Consider the following 20,384-nt stretch of genomic DNA (forward strand, 5'->3'; position numbering starts at 1 on the left):
TTGAAAGTGGGGCTCTTCTAAAGCAAATGTTGACAGGGAGTTAAGATTACAAGGAAGAAACATACAAGAAGTGTTAAGAGCTCTCATTCTGGATTTAGACAGATGTAGATTCTGGATCTGCTCTGAGCCTCAATAGCACCTAGTCTGTTGGATCATTGCAAGGATTATACAATATCATGTATGTATGGTGCTCATAAGATGTTAGCTATTTTATATTATTTAAAGATATAATTCCCATTATAGTTACGAAGACAGACAAGGAAACAACTCTAATTAGTATTATATTAGAACTGTAGGGAGTCGTGTGCATCATTCTGTTTCATTCTCACAATGATGTCAATCTTTCAGACTCAGGTGTGGGCCTGGAACCACTGCCCTGCACTGCCCTTCTACATCTATCCTATAATTGCTTGTTCAGAAGCAATACCATTTGCTGACACTCCAAACTCCTTGTCTTTGTCTCATCTACTGATGAGACCCATTGCTTGGAGGGTAGTTACATGGAAAGCCATTCACAAAACACCTTATTAACTTTGTGGGTGAAAAAAAAGTATATCTTCATTGTATTAAGCCATTGAGATTTAGGGATTGATTATTAATAGCAAATAGCAATCATTTTCTAGTACAAAGAAATTGATCCTGGAAGTGTCCTGCTAATATAATAAAAACCTAAAATATGGCATAGGCCCAATAGTTGAGCAGTGAGAAAACTGATGTCAGAAGTGGAAAGATGTTTATCTATGTTTTGTACTAGCCAAACATTTGGTTTGGGCCAGGCGTGGTGGCTCATGCCTGTAATTCCAGCACTTTGGGTGGCCAAGGTAGGTGGATTGCTTGAGCCCAGGAGTTCAAGACCAGCCTAGGCAACATGATGAAACCCTGTCTCTATAAAAAATAAAAAATTAGCCAGATGTGGTCGTGCACACCTATAGTCCCAGTTACTCAAGAGTCTGAGGCGGGAGGATTTCTTGAGCCCAGGAGTTCAAGGCTACATTGAGCTGTGATTTTGTCGCTATACTCCAGCCTAGGTAACAGAGCAAGACCGTCTCAAACAAAACAAAACAAAACATTTGGTTTGATTTTCTCCTCTACACATGCTTACTTTGTTGACAGCTGCAGAAGATAATTAGAAAACAGAATATTAGTAATATTTGCTGTTTTATTGGCTATATTTGGAAGCCATTGTAAGAAAAAGATAAACTCAGAGAAAATTAGTGGATTATAAGCAAAAATGAAAGAAAATAGAGTCCTGAAATTTGAGGCCTCATGAAGTTTTAAAAATTTGATTTCTAGACTTCAAATGGTAGGAGAATAATTTAAATGGCTTTGAGTGTATTAAAGACCTAATAAACATTTTCTAGTGAAATAAAGTGACTCAGAAGAAAGATTATATTAAGAAGCTAAAACCTTCTCATTCAGGCTTGATAACCTTACAGTAGTCTGTTATTCACCTATCCTCGCTCCATGATAGAGAAGTTCAATTTTAGGCAGCTACAGCCAAGAAGACTGGGGTTCCCATGCCCAACCTACCTCCCACTTGTAGAGCAGAGGCTCTTGCCAAGGTAAGAGAGGCTAAGAATATTGGGACCTCAATTGTTCTCCTCCTCAGCTTTTCTCTATAGAGTAGATGTTTCATGCCAAGAAAGGAAAGCCAAAAAAAAAGATCATTCTCCCAGCTCCCACTAATAGGACAGAGGTTCCAGGCTGGCAGGAGTACATTAAAAAGACCTCAGGCCTTCATCTTCCTACCAAGATCTCACTTGTAGGAAGGAGTATCCCTGCTAAGAAGCTTCCCCAGATCCCACTGGTAGGGCAGAGATGTCACTTCAGGAAAATCAGGCTTTCCTCCTTTGTCCTCAGCTTCTGTGCAACAGTGCGGATGTTATACCCAGGGAAAGAAGCAAGATGGGAGGGCCAGAAGCTCCTCAACTCAGCTAGGGGGCTGACTGTATTTGATGCATAACATGAAGGGATGTATGAATTAAGGCATTGTTGAAAATAGAGATCTCAGTGGCAAGCACTTAAGAGAATTCTAATAGTTTCATAAAACAAAGTAGCAACAAATGAAACAGCAAGTCACCCAGTTTAACAGAGTGAACAAGAGAAAGAGCTAAAAAGTGCTAAGATTATAATCATCTCTATCTGGAAGGCTGTGCCTATGTCTGTTTCACACATTCAGTACCAACCATAACAGGTACTAGGTGAACTTGAGAGGAATTGAAAGAATTTCCCAAGCCACACACTGACATATTAGCAAAGGGTGGAAGTCTTACTAGCTCAAGGAGTGTAAGCACAACCTCTGACCAAACACTGGCTAAATGTTAAGATATTTTGACCCAACAGTGACTTCTGGGAAGCGAGGCTTGGGGTAAAGGCTACACACTGTGTGTGTGTGGCAGGCGGTGGGGAGGAATAGAGTTTACAAAGTTGGTGCAGGTAAGCCACTAAACTAACAAAACAGAGCCACATCAATAATCCCTAAAGGGGATGTGTCAGAACCCAGAGTTGCTATATTATTTCAAAAACTATGAACACTTAAACTATAATTGATGAATTGCTAGAGACTAGCAATAAAGGTGCCAGCATTCTAGTTGATGAAAATGTTGTGACCAGAGGCTTACATGAACCTAACCCTGTATTCTTCTTGGAGCAGTTATTCAGTATTTACTAACACAGTGTTTGTGGTGGATTTATATAACATAAGTACTGTGAATAATGGAATCAACTGTATATGAAATCTTGGCTATCCATTTACATGTGGGAGAATCAACAAATGGTGTTCTCCACAAATGGAATCAACCCCCAGAAGTTCCTGAGAAGTCCCTGTTGAGTGGGAAAAGACCTAGAGCCAAGGAGACAAGGTTGGAGGTGACTGGTCCTCTCCCTTTGCTCTTCCATTGAAATTACTTGAGAAGCATCATGACACCTCCTTATACACAGGGTATGGTGGAAAAATAATTGGCAGCGTTGAAAAGACAAGTGTATGAAGCATTAAGCATGATACACATGGAGAAGGTGATGGTGTAAAGAATGATAATAGCGTCTGAATAACATTCTGAAGAAAGAGGGAAGTTCAAAAGCTGGGATGATGTGCCTGGATGAGAGACATAAGGCAGAAAGATTTTCTACGGTGCTTCTGTTAGTTTAGCAGGTAGAATGCACCTGTGAGGGGTGCAGGAAGCATGTGGCAGAGTGGGTACATAAGTGTGGGTTTAGGGAGTCTTTAGAAAAAATTGAAACGCAGGGTCTTACCCTCTGTTCACCTCAGAGAACAGTAAAATCCCTTGGATCAGGCAAACCCTGATGAAAAACCCAGACCACCATCTCTTTCTCTCCCAGATGGCCAGTTTTCCTTCTGGTGCTGGCGAATGATGAAGTTGTCTTCAGGAGGGCAGAATTCTGCTGGGTGCTCTCCTCTTCTGAGGACTTATACCACCACACAGCTTTTGCTCCCAGAAAGAGTCACCATCTTGTGTTCTAACATGGATCCCTTGTAAGGCCATACAAACCACTCCATCCATACTTACAGCTTTCTCCACAAAGGCAGCTGAGTCTAGGAGCCAATGAACTATCTCACCTTATTTTTTAAAACTTACCCAGGGCACTGTTTCATGTTCTTTCTTCTCACTGGAACTTACCAGCCTTATGGAACACAAGGATGTGTTTGTGGTTGTCTTCTCTTTACAAGATAGGTCACATAGACCCACAAGTAGGCTGTGTATACTTTTCTTAAAAAGGAGGTGTCACTTACCTTGGGAATATCAGCCAGCCATATATGAAATCCCAGACACAGGAGACCCCTAAGAAAAAGGCGAAGCTGTCTGTAACTGCCTTAGCAACTGAGCCACCAAAGTTATAGCACCAAAGTTATAGCACCATGGAAACACAGAATTTTGGATTTGGGTAACACTAGAGAGCTCACATAATTCAACACCTTAACAGAAAATTCTCATTTACTAATTAGAAGTTTTTAACCAGGTAGCGTAACTATGTATATACTATTCTCAAGGAGAGAGAATGGGAATATCTTCTTCAGTTACTTAACGAAAACATACAAGGAATCTGAAACCCTAACATACCAGAATCTATGGGACAAAAGGAAAATTATTTGATCATGAGACTCAGAAGCATTTACTGGATCAGGGTTTAGAGATGCTGAAAGTAGAGAATCAAAGTGTTAGGTTTTGGAGGGAAGGCAAGGGTTAAAGAAAGAGAAACACAGCGACTTAACAGCAAACACAGGTGTATTGCAGACACCTGTGGAAGCGGGAGACCCGCCCAATGCCAGAGCCCACCACCACTTACAAGCAGGGGTACTTACAGGTATGGCTGGGAGAAGTCTGAAGAGTATGGCTTGCTGCCCAGCAGGATATCGATAAGATGTGCCCATGATAAGGCGGTTTGGCCCTTTTACTGGTGTGATGTCATCGTGGTGTTCCTTGGGTCTTTGCCCAGTAAGATATGATAGGGAGGTTTCTTTAGTTGGGCCTTGGCCTAGTAAGGTATAATAAGAATTTTTTTTATTGGGCCTTTGTCTTCCTTGTGGTCAGGTGGCCAGATAGGATGTTTCTCATGGCCCAAACCCCCGTGGAATGTTTCACTTTGACCAAGGTCTGCAAAATAGCAGGGGACTTACAAAATGGTGCAGTTTGCACTAACGCAAAGGTGAATGGGATGGGGAATGGTAGGTCAAGAAAGCTGCTTCCTTTATTTATCCCTTCTCTTGAAATGTCTTCATTATTAAGACTTTCATTCTTCTGGCTTTGGAGTTAAAATATAAAATATAAATTTTAACACGGAAGTATGAATGCTGGTATTTCTGAAATCAAATTCTTATGATCCCCAGGCTAGTGACAGCTTGACTGGGCAACCAAGTAACTTAAGTTCATAAGTAAACACTGACTCTGCTGAAACTGAATAACTCATTTTAACTTCTGAACACTTTAAGCATTTCTCATTCTGGATAAGAAAGAGAAATGCTGAAGCAGAATTTATTCCATCTGCTTTAGATGAATTTAGGAATCCCTTGCAAGGCATAAAATTAATTTTGTGATCCTTTGACTAATATGGATTTCTGAAGAAATTCTAGATTCAGAGACGGGCTGGGCCAGATTTTGGTTAAGGCAATGACACAGAAAGATTTTTCAAAGAAGAGGTAAAAAAAACGTAGTGGAGTTTTTTTTCATAATCAGGAGTTTGAGAGGGTATAATGGAAGTTGTTAGGTTTTGACGGGAAGGCAAGGGTTAAAGAAAGACAGGGAGAGAGAGTTGGCAGCTCTACAGCAAACACAAATTTTATGTCTAGCACGAGACCTGCGGAGGCTGGGGACCAGCTTAATGCCAGAACCCACCGCCGCTTACAGGCTGGGGTACCTATAGGTGTGGGTGGGAGGGGTCTGGGCAGTATGGCTTGCTGCCTGGCAGGATGTTGATAAAATGTTCCCATGATGAGACGGTTTGGTCTTTGTCCTGGCAGAATGTGATAGTGATGTTCCTTGGACTTTTTCCCAGCAGAATATGGTAAGAAATTCGGGTAGTTGGGCAAAATGTTTCTCATGGCCCAAACCCCCATGCAATGTTTCACTTTGACCAATGTCTGCGAAATGATGGGGGGCTTACAAAGTGGTACAGTTTGGATTAACATTCTTGCCTTCTACTTTCGTCTAAAAGGAAGAGGGGCATTGTTGATTCCCCTGCTGAATAGGGGCACTGTAATCAGGGCTTGGGTTTTGAAGCAGTGGGTGTCCAACTTCAGAGCTGTTTTCCTGGAGGTGCTGATACGGGACTTGGTGGAGGAGAAGGATGGTATCACTGTTTCTGGGTGGCTGCCTGGACAAGGGAGTTCTGCCTTTGGGAGATAAAGCGGGATAGGAAGGGAAGTATACATGGGCCAATTGTTAGTATTAGGAGGAAGATTAGGGGCCCTAAGAAAAGGGCAACAGGATTTCCCCATGCCACTTGGTGTGTATGGAGGAGGAAATAGGGATTACTAAAGGAACCTGAATGGTTTGATTGTTAGGCAAAATGTTAACGTTCGGAGATTGAAACACCAGGGTGCATGTTCCTGACCAACTTGCAGGTAGGCAAAGAAGAGAGTTTGTTCCACACAGAAAGAAAAGACCAGGGGTTGACAGGCAAAGTTGTAGGTAAAGGTAGTGAGCTGTGAGAAGGTGGGGGTTGAATCCTGAACCAACTTTTGTCCCAACTTTTTTGTTTTTCCAGGTTGAATAAGGGTAGTCTTTGTTAGGGCCTGATAAGGATGTTGGTGGTGAAGGCTGTTTGGTTTTGGAGAGAGAAAGAGAAATGGGTTTTTGTTAACTAACAGCCATTGTGGTCCTGATAGGGAAGAAGGATAAAGGTTGCAGTTGAGGGAATTGTCTGTGCATTATTACAGGGAGTTCCCTTAAGTTGGATACATGGAGAGCAGTGCCGGCAGAGAGGGGAGGGGTTGGGAAGGGATGTTTTACGGAATTCGGTTTGAAACATGTTTAGTTTACAGGCTATGAGGTGAAGGAGGGCGCCAGCCCTGCATGTGATGGTGCAGGTGGATTTGATGGATTGCAGGGAAAGGTGTTTCACCAAGCAAGATTATAAACAGGTTTTGGGAAGGGACTGGTTGAGTAGGTAAGATGCAGGTTTACTTTGGATCAAGTTTCTGTGGTTAGGTTAACAGGAAGGGCTGTGAACTGCTGGATTTGTGTGGACAAACAAATTTAACAATTGGAAGCAAGAGGAGAGTGTGACTGATTTAAGAGGTAATGTGTGAGGTTAACAAAGGAAGCCCAACTGCCAGAGGTTGTGGGACTTAGAGTATTCCACAGCAAAGAAGACAAAAGGGGAAAAAGGAGATTTGAGTGAGAGTGAAATTTTAGAAGGTGCCCTGCAGCCATAGCTCCTGGGTTAATGTGAGGAATTGGACTGGACTATCCAGGGACGTGGGGAGGAAATACCAGGAAAGATCTGAAACAAGGTATGAGATGAGATTTGAAATTGGAGGCAGAGAGTGTAATGGACCAGGGCCTTCTGGATTGGCAACTTCTGGAATTCCTGTTCAGCACAGTGAGGTTGGTCCTATGAGGGAGGAAGAATATTTTGGGGGTGAGAAAATTTCTGGATGTAAGTCTGGTGGTGTTTTTAGTTTGGAATGGTGGATTTAGTGTGGAAAGGATGTTAGTTTTGTTGCCACAGGAGTAGTTAGGATAACCTGGTGAGGACCCGTCCACTTAGGTTGGAAAGGGGAGAAGGAATTGGTGATTTAGACCCAGTTCCCTCATTGTAGAGGCAGGGAGGAGTGTTAGGAGGATGGACTTTTAGGCTGGGGCAAGTAAGTGTTTGCATACTGTCTTATTAGATGTTGAGTGAGGTATAATGCCAGCCAAGTATCCTGCATAGAAGCGGCGGAGGGGCAGGGTGGGGGCAGATACAGGGAGATTCTGGAGGATAAAGGGGCATTGGTACATGAATTCAAATGGGCTTAGGCTGAGGGGCTTGTGAGCAACAGCTTGTAAATGCATGAGTGCCATTGGAAGACGTGAAGTTCAGGCCATTTTAACCTCTAGGAAGTTTGGTTAGTTGTTATTTTAAAAAGGCATTGACCCATTTAATTTTACCTGAAGACTGGGGGCAGTAAGGAACATGAAAGACCCATTTAATGTTTAGAGCCTCCACCAGCTGTTGGTTAACCTGTGAAACAAATGCTGGCCCATTGTCTAACTGGATGGAGGAGGGGAGTCCAAACCGGGGGATAATATGGGTGAGGAGAATAGAAGTGACGGTGTGTGCCTTTTCGGTGGTGGTAGGAAAATCTTCTATCCATCCAGAGAATGTATCTACAATCGTCAGAAGGTACCAGGCCCATTTTATGGGGAGCATGAGGGTGAAGTTGATCTGCCAGTCCTGCCTTGGCAGGTGTCCTTGGGCTAGTGTGTGGAGAAAGGAGGTGGTTTGATAGCTCCCTGAGGGGAAGTTGTTTGAGTACAAATGGAATATGCCTTAGTAATACCTATGAGATTGGCAGCCATGGTGGGAAAATATATTTATATCTAGCTTTTAAGAGCTAGAGTAGGGGGCAGTAACCGGCATGGGAATGGTTGTGCATGTATGAAAGCACAGAAAGTTCCTGGGACTTGGGCAAGACAATTTTATTATTGAGGTAGAACCATCCTCCTCGCCAAATAGCACCAGCCCGGGTGAGTGAGGTTTGTTCCTCCTGGGTATACACAGGGTGTATGCTGGGAAAGATGGGCAATAGTGGTGAAGTTTTAAGAGCTGCCTGCTGGGCTGCTGAGTTTGCTGAGAGGTTGTCCTTGGTTATGGCATCTGTAGCCTTTTGATGTCCCTTACAATGGATAAAGGTGGCCTTTAGTGGTAGTTTAGCTGCCTTCAGCAGTTTGTGTATGAGTTTGCCATTTACTATGGGGGTTCCTTTTGTAGTTAGAAAACCCCTTTCCTGCCAGATTAAGGCATGAGAGTGTAGGATGTGGTATGCATGTTTGGAATCGGTGGAAATGTTAACCCTCTTTCCCTTTTTTAGGGTGAGGGCCCTGGTTAAGACAACTAGCTCCACCTGTTGAGAGGTAGTATGGAGTGGGAGAGTGCTGGATTCTAGGAGTGTATTTTCAGCAATGATAGCAGAGCCAGCTGCTGGACATGGCTCCCTAAAAGAGCTAAAAAGATCTTCCATTAATGAATCATGTGGCTGTTCGCTGCAAAGGGGCTTTTGAAATGTGTTGGAAGGGGGGGAAGAGGGAGTTTAAGAGGTCCAGGCAGGAGTGAGAGAGCTTAGAGTCAGAGATGTTTAAAGGGAAGAGGGTGGCCGGGTTGAGAGCTTTACATTTTTAGAAGGTGATTAGAGGGTTACCTATGAATAAGGCATCCTGTAAGCAGAACGGTGGGAGGGATAGAAGAGATCAATGGCTCATGAGATCCTATAGGTTATGGGAAGATGCAGTAGTAATGTGTTGGTAGAGAGTGAGTTTCTGTGCCTCTGAGGCCAGCAATGTGGCTGCACCCAAGATTTTTGGGCAGGGTGGCCAGCCTTGGATGACAGTCCACTTGTTTTGAGAGGTATGCAATGGCTGGTGGAGCACTGCCATATGTTTGGCAGAGTAGTCCAAGAGCAAGGCTTGGTCAGAATGTAGATATAGTGAAGGGGGCCAGCCCCTCCACACCTGTGGGTATTTCTTGTCAGGTGGGACAAGAGACTGAGAAAAGCAACAAGACACAGAGACAAAATATAAAGAAAGAAAAGTGGGCCCAGGGGACGAGCACTCAGCATACGGAGGACCCGCACCGGCCCGGTCTCTGAGTTCCCTCAGTATTTATTAATTACTGTTTTCACTATCTCAGCAAGAGGAATGCGGCAGGAGAGCAGGGTGATAGTGGGGAGAAGGTCAGCAAGAAAACATGTGAGCAAAGGAATCTGTGTCACAAATAAGTTCAAGGGAAGGTACTATGCCTGGATGTGCACGTAGGCCAGATTTATGCTTTTCTCCACCCAAACATCTCAGTGGAGTAAAGAGTAACAGAGCAGCATTGCTGCCAACATGTCTCGCCTCCCACCACAGGGCGGCTTTTCTCCTATCTCAGAACTGAACAAATGTACAATCGGGTTTTATCCCTAGACATTCAGTTCCCAGGGGCAGGTAGGAGACAGTGGCCTTCCTCTATCTCAACTGCAAGAGGCCATCCTCTTTTACTAATCCTCCTCAGCACAGACCCTTCACAGGTGTCGGGCTGGGGGACGGTCAGGTCTTTCCCATCCCACAAGGCCATATTTCAGACTATCACATGGGGAGAAACCTTAGACAATACCCGGCTTTCCAGGGCAGAGGTCCCTGCGGCTCTCCACAGTGCATTGTGCCCCTGGTTTATGGAGACTGGAGAATGGCGATGACTTTTATCAAGCATGCTGTCTGTAAGCATTTTGTTAACAAGGCACATTTTGCACAGCCCTAGATCCCTTAAACCTTGATTCCATACAACACATGTTTTTGGGAGCTCAAGGTTGGGGCAAAGTTACAGATTAATAGCATCTCAGGGCAAAGCAATTGTTCAGGGTACAGGTCAAAATGGAGTTTCTTATGTCTTCCCTTTCTACATAGACACAGTAACAGTCTGATCTCTCTTTTCCCTACAATATAGAGTGAAAGGCTTGGTGGAGTTGGGCAGGCCCAGTGCTGGGGCCATTAAAAAGGGCATTTTTTAGTTTTTTAAAATGGGAGTTGATGGGGCAAGCTGGGTTGAGGGGTTTTAGAATGAGCCCATGTGAGGCCATATAGAACAGCTTGGCCAGCAAGCCAAAACTGGGAATCCGCAGATGGAAGTATCCCTTGGAGCCCGAGAAGGAGAGGAGGTTCTTTTTGGTGTGGGGAAGAGGCATGTCCCAAATTAGCTCCTTTCATTGGGTTGGAATGGCCTGAGAATTAGGAGTTAGGACAAGCCCAAGGTAACTGACCTGCATTTGGGCTAACCTGAGCCTTGGGTGTCCCACCCCAAGATAGGGGTAGGGCACTGATGGATAACCAGGAAAGAGTGGGTGAAGGGGGTGATGAATAGGTTGCATAATAGAGAACCAGTCTGTTTGTGCCTAGAGGGGATTCTATCGACTCCCACAATAGAGATAGAAGAACTGAGGAGGGGCTCAGAATATTCTGGTAAAATTGAATAACTAGCCCCATATTTAATGGGAAAGACATGGGCTTAGCAGAGACTGACAGCGTTACTCTTGGTTCCAAGGTGGTGATGGTAGTGGGAGTGGTGGATTCTGGGCCCTATCAGTCTTCAAGTAGAGGTGGTGAAGTGGGATAAAGGGTTTTGCTGAGCACAGTCTGAGATGTGCTCCCTGTCCTCCAGGGTGAGGGAGGAGGAGAGGATGACATAAGTGTCATGCCAGGTAATTTATAAGATTGAGTGACATACAGAAATTTCTTGTGGAAGGAGGTGGGATCCATGGAAAAGAAGCCAAGTCTTTTTTCAAGCTGGAAGAGGTCAGCTAGGGAGAAGGAAACATAAACTCAGATTATACCTTCAGCCCCTACAACTCCCCGCAAGGGGAGGGCTTTGGAAGGCCTTTGGGCGTATGCCTGGTTTTCAGCGGGAGGGGGTTAAGTGTGAGACTGGGTAAGTGGTGGAGAAGAAAGAGGGAACAGAGGGCAACAATAAGGGAGTGAAGGAGCCGGAGCCGAAGGAGGAGGAGGGGATAGTGGTGGGAGAGGGACTGAAGGAGGGGTTTTGTTGGCCAGGTTGAAATTAGAAGAGGAAAGCTTGTCTGAAGGAAGGGGCATTTTTGGGCTTGGAGGTTCCAGATTAGACATCTAAGAGTGGTGTCTGGAGGAAGTTTTGAGGAGCCTTGCCCCATACTGGTGGCTGGAAGGGTGAGAAATATAGAGGAGGGGTATGAGTACCCTGGAGGGGAGTTAAGTACCCTGATTTCTCTTGGGAGGAGGGACATAAGAAAGCCAGGGCATCCCTGCAGCTCTTCGTGGTCCCCTGGAGATCAGAGTGACTGGAGTGGCGAGCATTCTGAGGGCGTCCCCTGAGAAGGCAGACCATGGTTACCTAGTGACCAGGGAGACCTCTCACCCAGCACTGGAATTTTCTGGTGAACCAGTAGAAGCATGAGAGGAATCTGGAGAGGAGGAAAACGGAGACTCACCCACTAATTGGAGACTGGTGTTGGATGTGATGTTCTGCAATGGGGGATCCTTCCTTGCCCAAGCCACCCAGAAAGGGGGAGAAAGAAAAAAGAGGATAGAGAGTTTGAGCAGGATCTGGAGGTCAGCCCAGGGCCAAAGAAGAGAGAATAATAGAAACAGGGCTGCGAACAGGGAGCCCTGCTTCAGGATCTGGAAGCAGGCCTCGGTCTCTAATTTTTGCTGCTTGCTGCTTTCCAGGTTGCAAGAGAAGACTTACCTGTTTAGAACCCAATCTATGTCCTGGGTTTCTGTGCCAAAATGTAGTGGAGTTTTTTTCATCATCAGGAATTTGAGAGGATACAGTGGAAGTTGTTAGGTTTTGAAGGGAAGGTGAGGGCTAAAGAAAGAGAGCTGGATGCTCTACAGCAAATGCAGGTTTTATGTCTAGCCCAAGACCCGTGGAGATGGGGGACCAGGTTAATGCCCGAGCCCACTGCCACTTACAGGCTGGTGTACTTACAGGTATGGGAGGGAGGGGTCTGGGCAGTATGGCTTGCTGCCCAACAGGCTATTGATAAGATGTTCCCATGATTAGGTGACTTGGTCCTTGTTCCAGCAGAGTGTGACAGTGATGTTCCTTGGACTTTTTCCCAGCAGAATGTGATCAGAAAGTCAGGTGGTCAGGCCAATGTTTCTCACACAGAGAACCACTTCTGCGAGATTAATTTCTACACTCCTTCCACCACTTGTTTGAACCTTCAGCTTTACCCTATTAAATTCAAAACAATCTTTTAACCCTACGCAAAAATTTACATTTCCATGCCTTCTTATAACCTTTTAGTAAAACACACACACACAGACATTTTTCCTAATACACCTTGCATGTAAAAATACTTTTAGTAGTATCAATTACATGTTATAATGATGACTCTTAGCAATCTTACTTATAATGTAAGCCTGGTAAGTTATGTTAATTATGTACTAGGTGCTGATAAGGTCTTACTATTCCAGCATAGCTAGGGGTGTGGCCACCTCCACATGTCCCCAGGCCTTACCTAGCTGTAAAGCAGGCAAGTCAAACAATTTTCAAAAGCCAAAGCAGCAGTTTATGACCTTAAGGCATTTAGCAAACCTAATATTTGAACATAATTTAGACCACATGTTTATATTTTGAAGACATTTGTGAAAACTTTACAGAGGAGATAAACAGTGACTTTTACGTCTCATTTAACAAGTTTGCACAGAGAGAAAGAGGCCAGAGTCTGACTGGTAGGAAGTTCTTACCCTTTTGCCAGTAGGCCAGGTTTCTGGGTTCTCTCTCCCTGAGCAGCCCTAGCGACGCTGCTCAACTGTATGCAAACAAACACACTACCATGAATTAAGAACATTTACAAATAGCTTACAGATTTTGGAGAAATTAGGCAGAGAGAGAAATATGACTTAAATTCTGTTTACAAAAGTATACTCAACATACTTAAAGTATCAAGAAGCCTAAACTTCAAAAAGTTAAAGTTTAAAAAGCTGGTGTGTTCCATTAATTCCTGTGGGTCCAACAAATGGAAGGCTAGGAATTCCAGATAAATGGAACAAATGATGACTTGCTAGAAATGCACAGGAAACGAAATAACTATCCACAAAACCAAATAAAAGCTTTCTAGAAGCAAAAACAAACAGGAAACCAACCCTAATTTTTTCTTACTCAATTTACCCTGGAGGCTAAAGTGTTGCCCAGGACCCCAAAAGAGCCACATAATAAATATTTTATTCCTGATACACAATTCAATATCCTTAAGTTCACCAATATCATCATGATACATCCTGTGCAATCAAGAAGTTCATTTTAGGCACAAGACCAATAAGCACTCCAGTGCCAGCACTATCCACACAAAACAGTAAACATAGTGTGAAGCAATACAAGCATGTATGTGAAATTTGGCTCCACACTAAATCCAGCTTCAAGCTTTACTATATAAAAGAAAGAACTGCCAAACTGCCAATGCATTTCTTTACAATAATTATTATTTTACTTTAATCAAGACTAAGAGCTTTAACTATGAAAATGTTAACTAGCCAAATGTCTCCAGTTCTTTATCATGTTTTAAAGAATATTTTATTACCTAAACTTTTTCCACATCTTTCTCCCCGATCACTGGTTCCTTACTACATTGGTTCATAAATAATTTTTTCAAATCTGTAATTTGAACTAACTTTTAGATAACTTATTAATTAGATAAAATTATTCTTTTTCTCACTAATAACACAACCTTTTTGGCACATTTTGTATACAGAACTCTGTGTTAACTAGAAGTATTATTCTTAGTAACCTAAAATTTTAGTGAACCCCTAAAAAGAAATCCTGAACTATCAGATATGGGCATTTATAGATAAGAAAAATTCCACAATTTTTAGAAACATATTTCCTCATATCACAACCCTTCCTCAATTGGAAATGACCCAAATATTCAATGAGCATCAAAATTAATTTTAAGCTTTTAATTCACACAAAAAGTTTACCTAAAACATTCATCCCATTTACTGTACTCAATTATTTCATTTTTAACAGTTTATCTAGATTACTTCTGTAAACTGAGATATTAGACACTATCATTTAAAGTTAGTTATTTTCTTGCTAACCATGTTTTTAATAGCCAGTGAACATCAAGTGCTCACCTAAACCTAAGAGTCTCAGAGTTAAATACATAAGTATTTTGCCAATAACTCAGAAGACGTAGCTAACATTAAATTACTCTTATTTTTCAAAAAAAAGGCACACAAACCAAGATCATTTTGTTTTGGCTGGGTTTGTAGTTTTATAACCTTCTATGCCAAACACTGACATCCAAAATATCTAGCAAAGACAAACATAAAATTCAGACAAAATGTACGATGACAATTCTGAAGGCATTTCTATTTTTAGTCTACCAATAATTTTAAAGCCAGCTTGTTTAGTATAAAGTTATACTTAAGTCACTTGAACTTGAAAATTGCTTAGACTTATTAATTTATGAGCGCTCTGTGACTTATAAGCCAATTTGGCAAACATAACATACAACAACAAGTGTACATACAAATAAACACATCTAGACATGTATACACACACACAAATGAAGATCTAATAGCTTGAAACCCTGGCCATGAGATAGCAACACAAGCTTACCCGTTTTACTTTGTTTGCCCCAATAGGTAATCCAATGAAGGCTGTGAACCAAAATTTTGGGCAAAGCAATTTCCATGGCAGTTTGATTTTTTTTCTTTTTTTCTTTTTTTCTTTTCCTTTTGAGACGGAGTCTTGCTCTGCAGCCCAGGCTGGAGTGCAGTGGTGCAATCTCGGCTCTCTGCAACCTCTGCCTCCCAGGTCCCGGTTCAAGCAATTCTCCTGCCTCAGCCACCCAAGAAGCTGGGATTACAGGTACACGCCACCACGCCCAGCTAATTTTTGTATTTTTAGCAGAGATGGGGTTTTACCATGTTGTCCAAGCTGGTCTTGAACTCCTGACCTCGTGATCCGCCTGCCGCAGCCTCCCAAAGTGCAGGGATTACAGACGTGAGCCACCTTGCCCAGATGGCAGTTTGATTGTTTTTGTTTTTGAGACAGAGTTTCGCTCTGTTGCCCAGGCTGGAGTGCAGTGGTGTGATCTTAGCTCACTGCAGTCTCCACCTCCCAGGTTCAAGCGATTCTCCTGCCTCAGCCTCCTGAGTAGCTGGGACTATAGGCACGTGCCACCATAATTTTTTGTATTTTTAGTAGAGATGGGATTTCACCATGTTGGCCAGGATGGTCTCAATCTCCTGACCTAGTGATCCGCCCACCTCGGCCTCCCAAAGTGCTGGGATTATAGGTATGGGCCACCATGCCCGGCCCCGCCAGTTTGATTTATAAAGATCAAACCTCCCTAGACTCCAAAGAACACTGGGACCAAACAGTACCAAAGGAGAGCATCACTCTTTAACCAGGCCCTCTGCTTAGAATAGCAACACCAAAGCCTAGATATATGCAATGCCATCCCAGTTTTCCATTCAACAGTAAACTCCACGTTCCAAACAATATTGGGGCCAAACAGCATTGCAACTGCGAGATAAAATTCTAAGGACGGTTTTGTACTAGACCTCAGAACCTCTGCCAAGGGCATCCTCTTTGGAGAGGTTGAGGTCTGGAGGATTCCCCTCTGGGGCTTCCCCTAGTGGGGTCCAATCTTACAATGTCAGGTGTCTCCGACCTTAGGCGGGCACCAGTGACGTTTGCATGTTTTCCCTCCAGAGGCAATGGCCTACTATGAGCTTTCATTTTGTCCCTGGATGAAGGCTTTGACTTTTAGCATCCTTTAGCATCCTTATAATTTGATAAGGCCACACTTTCCCATGCTTCCCATTCCATGAACTTAATAACTGGAGGCTGGATGTGTTTCTTTGGTCCTGAGCCAGTTGAGTAGGGAAATAGAAGAATTTAGCATCAGAAAAGAAGGTGTAAGTTGCCTGAAACACAGGCAAATTTGCTCTGAGCTGTGCCACACATAGGGATCAGGGACCACACCCAGAAAAGATTAAAAAAAGAGTCCTTGCCCCCTCTGGGCAAGGCAATTATCCCCATTCACTCTGTGGTCTTCAGCCAATACTGGGGTTTGACCCCAGCCAATTGCCCTCAATTTCCAACGAGCTACTAGGAAACAGCTGCTGAAAGACTAACAAAGAAGAAAAGGAAAAAAAATGAAAAAGACCCAGGTCCTTTAGGCAAACCAGGTGGTGGCGGTTAGGCTTCTTCACGTGAAAACCCCTTAGTATTCATCAGCCACAGCCAGAAACCTGCAGTTACCTCCATGTTTACACACTGCTTACCAAGGGTCCCGAGTTGGAAAGGAAAAATGAGAGAGACAGATTTCCCTGTATGTAAAAGGGGAAAGGAGAAAAATAAATCCCAAACTTTGGGCCTACCTTCTCCTGGCTGGCTCACCAAAATATGTTACCGGTGGAGGGTGTCCAGGTTCTTGGCATTTTGAACAAAGAATTGGACAAAATGCACAAAGTAAGGAAAGAATAAAGTAACAAAAGCAGAGATTTACTGAGTACACTCCACAGTGGGAGCAGGCCCAAGCAGCCACTCAAGGGCCGGGATACAGGATCTTCTTGGGTCCAAATACCGGCTAGAGGTTTCCCATTGGCCACTTGGTGTTCACCCCACGTAAATAAAGTGGTAGCCGCCAATCAGTCTGATTGTTTGCAGATGGCAACCAATCAGAGGCTAAAGTGAAGTTACAAAGTTACACTCTTATGCAAACGTCTGGTTGCCAAAAGCAACCAATCAGAGGTACTTTCAATTAACCAACTGCCACGCAGAAAAGGTGGGAGTTTGCAAAGGGAGTAGCCTCTGGTCCTTTTTTCACTTAGGCATGGAAAGTTAGGGTTTTCCTTTCCATTTAGCTCTATGAAGTCAGCGTGAAATGGCCCTAAGTTTCCTGCCTCCAGACCCTATTCTCCTGCCTCACTGTTATCCAAGGGACTCTGCCATTAGGCTAGCTGTGGAGGGATGGAGAGAGAGCTGAGGCCTCAAACGCCAGTATTCCTTCCTTCCAGATTTACATTTAAGACCAGATAAGCTTCCAGACCAAACAGTATCTGTTGATGAATATCAGGCTCGAATGAGGAGGGAGAAGTGGAGCCCTGGATTGAAGACAAAGCAAAAACCCTTCCTAGATCAACAAGGAAATAGCCTCTTCTAGAATCCAGACAGGGCCCTGGACTCCTGTGGGATAATGTAGTGTGTGAGAAAATTGGTAATGAAGTCCTTGGATATGGGGACGCACTTGGAAGTCTTGGGAACAAGGAAAAGAGACATCGTGTGGTGGTGACTTTAGATCCAACACCCAGGGGCTTGGGTGTCTTTTGGGGGGATTAGTAGGAGAGATTGACACATTGAGGGAGGTTCAGGGTAACTGTCTGAAAATGAGAGATTTTTATTGCTTCTACTGATGTCCCGATAGGGTCTGTATGTGGTTCAAATAGGTAGAAAAGAATGAAGTCCGAGGCTGAAGATAACAATATCAGTCAGAATTTTAGGATTGTGAATACCTGTCCACAGAAATAGCTGGGCCCTGAGCCTCTACTGATGATGTAGGAATGGAGGCCGTTAATAGGCTTTAAGGTCATAGGGTCTCAGGGTTGGGGTATGGTGAGGACACTTTGCCATCCCTAAAGTTCAAAGCCTCTTAGACTGGAGGAGGTTGTTAACAGATATCCTAGGCAGAAAAGCTGTGTCAGGTTGTGGTGTAAGAAGAGGGAGAATTTGACACCAAATGGTCAGGGGGTCATCTGCTCACCTGTTCCCCTGTGCTCCCTAACCCCACAGGGTCTGCTTACAGAACAAGGCACAGCAAGGACACAAGACACAAGCAGAAAATGTGCTTGATGTTACCCACTGCAGTCCTTCCACTCTGGGAGATCCTGAAGACTCAGAAGAGGGACAGGCAATGGATTCTGTCTAAACCCCAAGGCCAGGACACTGCCTCAGCTGCGAAGCCGGGATGCGATGCTCCAGGGTATAACCACTGCGCAGAACCACAGCTGGTACAAGCTGCAGCCTCAATCCAGGCAAGGAGCCAGCTCCAATCAGGTCAGGCTCCAAGGGATGAAGACTGAAAACATGAATGTGTTGTGCCACTAACTCTAGTATTTGCTTTTCCCTGTGTTTTTGCATGCATTGTAGACCTTGGCATCAGCATTTGGCTGGCTTTAAGACAGAAACGAGAAGCCTTTTGTGTTTTATGTGTCAACTTGACTGGGTCACAGCATACCCAAATATTTGGTTAAACACGATTTCTAGGTGCATCTGTGAGGATGTCTCTGGATGAGACTAATATTTGAGTTTGAATCAGTGGACTCAATAAGGCAGACTGCCCTCCCCAGTGTGGGTGGTCCTCATCCTTCTCTCTGCCTGACACTCTTCTAGCTGGAACATTTGTCTTCTCCTGCCTTCGGACTCAGACTATGACTGGAATTGATATCATTGACTCTCCTAGTTCTTCAGACTCAGATTGCTCTCCTAGGTCTAGACTTCTCAGCTTCCAAATCACATGAACCAATTTGTCACAGAAAATTTTTTTTATATATCCTATTAATTCTGTTTCTCTGGAGAACCCTGATTAATACAGATTTATTTTCCTGCATTCCAATAACTCCTCTACTCCCTCAACCCCTGGTAACTATCCTACTTTCTGTCCCTATAAATTTGACTATTCTCAGTACCTCATATAAGTGGAATCATGTAATGTTGTCCTTTTGTGACTGGCTTATTTCATTAGCATAATGTTTTCAAGGTTTATTCATGTTGTAGCACGTATCCAAATTTAATTCCTTTTTGAGGCTGAATGATATTCCATTGTATTATACATACTTTGTATGTATAATGTTTTGTTTATTAATTCTTATTTTGTTTATTCATTCATCCATTGATAAACATGTTGTTCCCAGATCTTGGCTATTATGAAGAATGTTGCTGTGAACATGGGTGTACAAATATCTGAGTCCTTGCTTTTTTTTTTTTGGACACAGACTGGCTCTGTCGCCCAGGCTGGAGTGAAGTGGTGCGATTTTCGGCTCACAGCAACCTCCGCCTCCCAGGTTCAAGTGATTCTCGTGCCTCAGCCTCCCCAGTAGGTGGGATTACAGGGGCGTGCCACCACGCCTGGCTAATTTTTTGTATTTTTAATAGAGATGGGATTCTTCATGTTGCCTAGGCTGGTCTCAAACTCCTGAGGTCAGGCAATTCACCCACCTTGGCCTCCTAAGGTGCTAGGATTACAGGCGTGAGCCACCATGCCTGGATCCTTGCTTTTCATTATTTTGGATATATACCTAGAAGGGGGATTGCTGGATCATAACATCATTCTAATTTTTTCAGGAACCATCATACTGTTCTCCACAGTGTCTGATGACCTACAGTTTTGAGCTCAGACTTTCTAAAATAGCAGGAAATAAATGAAAAGAAAACAAATAGAAGTGGAAGTAATTTGTCCTTCATTAAGCCAAATATACCCACCCTGACTGAAGCTTGAAAACAATATCACCTCTTTTGCTGATATGTAAGTACCTTTTTATCATTTAAATTTTAAGGTGTGATTAATTAAAAACTTAAAATGTATAGTCTTTATATGCATTGGATGTCCATAAGGTGACCCTTGGTTGCCAAATCTTTGAGAAAGGCTGAGTAGGCACTGAACGAATGTATATCCAACTTACTTGTCAACTCCTCCAAGAACATTCCCCACCCCCTGACCCAAGACGTGCTTTCTGTGAGCTCCAGCAGTGCTCCTAGTCTTCAACAGCTACCGCATCTGTGCTCTTCACACTCTTGTCCTTCCCCAGTCTCAACTGTGAGCCATGAATGGCAGAGGCCGGTTTTTACCCTTCAGGTCTCCAGTTAGGCCTGTGATGGTTCTAGGGTTTTGTCTAGGCTGCGAGTCTGATTGGGGGCTAGGACAAAGGGTCAAATTCAGGACGAAAATCAGCCTGGCCAAGAGCAGTGGATATATAGCCCCCATCATCCCACTTCTCAGATGCTCCTAGAACTCCAACCCAGGATCCTTTATTCTCTGTACACTCCACCTTCTCCCCACACAAGACCCTCTGCAGACAGCAGGTACAGAGAGCAGATAAATGATGGTCGATGCTGCCTCTCAATTCAGATGGGTCTGGCATAACAGTTAACTAATGGGTTTCTTGTTTTATTGATAGGTTCTCCCAAAACTAAAGGAGTTA

General features: G+C 43.6%; 1 long non-coding RNA gene across 1 annotated transcript in view; it reads right to left on the reverse strand.

Moving 5' to 3' along the window:
- Positions 1-984: 984 nt before the first annotated feature.
- Positions 985-20,384, reverse strand: part of LOC110743549 — a 37,381-nt gene continuing 17,981 nt past the window's right edge. The window contains exons 2-4 of the long non-coding RNA XR_002522816.2: positions 12,157-12,405; positions 4,322-4,494; positions 985-3,800 (exon numbers count right to left, since the gene is read on the reverse strand). This is a non-coding gene — a long non-coding RNA (uncharacterized LOC110743549). The remainder of the gene's footprint in view (positions 3,801-4,321; positions 4,495-12,156; positions 12,406-20,384) is intronic.

Source organism: Papio anubis, chromosome 5 (assembly GCF_008728515.1).
Source record: "Papio anubis isolate 15944 chromosome 5, Panubis1.0, whole genome shotgun sequence".
Classification (NCBI taxonomy): Eukaryota; Metazoa; Chordata; class Mammalia; order Primates; family Cercopithecidae; genus Papio; species Papio anubis.